Genomic DNA, 1,853 nt, shown 5'->3' on the forward strand with positions numbered 1-1,853 from the left:
CTGGCGGCGGCTGCGGCTGAGCGTCCGGCCCGGCAATTAGAGGGACGGGGACGGCGATACCCCGGCCGGCTCCCGCCTTCTGGCCCCCATCAACAGGCTCTAAAGGGCTTCAGACTTACTCATTTCCTGGATGTCAAAGAAACTTTTCCTCCTTATAAGAACAAAACACCCGCCTCTACTCCCGGCCGCGGAGGCTCCTTAAGGTGGACCATGAGGGTTAGGAGGGGCTGGACCCAGGGTCCGCCAGGGCGGTCTGCCCATCGACCACCCCAGAAACTCCAGAGGGGACAGCAGAACTGGAAGGTGATCGGGCGAGACGGAATCTGGCTACTGGAGTAATCTGGGGCGAATGGACAGGGAGTCAGGGGAAGACGCCCTTAAAAGTCGTTCTGGGCCGGCGGAAAGGAAGGGGTTAAGTTCCAGCACGCCTACTAGCGTTTTCCGCGGCGCGTTTTACAAGCTGTGGAATTCCAGGGGCCACCTATTTTGTCCTCTGGAGGGAAATATAAATCGAGACCCAACGCCGGCCCTTTTCTCTTTTGCCGCTTGAGTGGAGTAAAATAACTCACCAAATGCTATGATAAATGAATGCATCGTCTTTTCCTGAGTAACCGGGCACAAAGGAGAGTCATGACTAAATGCTTTTGTCTGTAGAGGGCGCTTTACTGTCTGAAGCCTGTTTACAGTTGGGATGTTAGACCCCTATTTAAGATGCGAGGAACAGGCCAGGAGGGACAGCAGCACCCGGTCATACTTGATGGGTTATGAAATCCATAACCTATTATCTTCTTTTTGTGACCTGCCCAAATTCCACAGCCAGTAAAAGTGGCTGGGAAGGGCTTGAATAATCCTACGTAAGTGGCTTTGCGGGAATCAAACGGCATTGAGGGTACATTGGGGGAAATTATGAGAACACACTGTCCGAATGATTATCACCATTGCCACTGCTGTTTGGTTTTAGATCACCTTCTTCCTCTCCTCAGCAAGCCAGCCAAATAGCTTTAACAGTCGCCTGGAAGACATTAGGCTGAGTCTGAAAGATAAACAGGCAATGAGAACAAGTTCTAAAAATAGACCCCCTGGCCCTTGGCCCAGGTTACTCTTGTTTTCAAGCTTCTGCTGCTGCTCGCAGCTCTTTCCTTACATCAGGGACAGTTACGGCAGAGTTTTGGGGGCTGGTGGGGAGGGGTGGGGAATAGGGTGATCTGGGCAAACATTCTTGAAAGGGCTATGTATTTCCAAAACGTCTGCTAGTTGGATAGGTGGGGTATTCACCCACCTACCCCAAAGGAGGTGGGGGAAATTCCTGGGAGGTGGGGACCCTGAACTGAGCACCACTAAGCATGCCTTGTAATCCTTGGGGTAAGAAGTCAGGGTTATGTGTGGTGGAACGCCAAGGTTCATGCTTGAATGCCCTCTGGGATTGTCCTGTGTGCAAAGCTGTTTCAGCATTTTCTGTCTGGCTGTGTATGTTTGCTTATACAAGCAACATCTATTACCTTTGTTTTTCTTTCAGACCTGGTGATTTCACCCTCCGTGACCTGATGGTCAGCTTCAGCTCCACTCTGTTCTCAGCACAAGGTCCACTGTCCTAACCAGGCCCATGGCTGTTCATGAACTGGCCCCTACTTATCTCACCAAGCACGTATCTCGTTCCATTTTCCACACCAAACTTCTTGTAGTTCTTGGAACTTGTGCTTCTCAGAATGTGATATGAGGTTTGTTTTCCCCCCTTGGATGTTCACATGGGCTCTATCTTCTGCCTGCAACCTTCACCCCACCTCTTCGTCCAACCTGTCACCCCTGATGCACACACACTTTTTCTTTGCCTGGCTAATGTGTGCTCAGTCTTA

The sequence above is a fragment of the Eschrichtius robustus genome, chromosome 7 (genome assembly GCF_028021215.1).
Source record: "Eschrichtius robustus isolate mEscRob2 chromosome 7, mEscRob2.pri, whole genome shotgun sequence".
NCBI lineage: Eukaryota > Metazoa > Chordata > Mammalia > Artiodactyla > Eschrichtiidae > Eschrichtius > Eschrichtius robustus.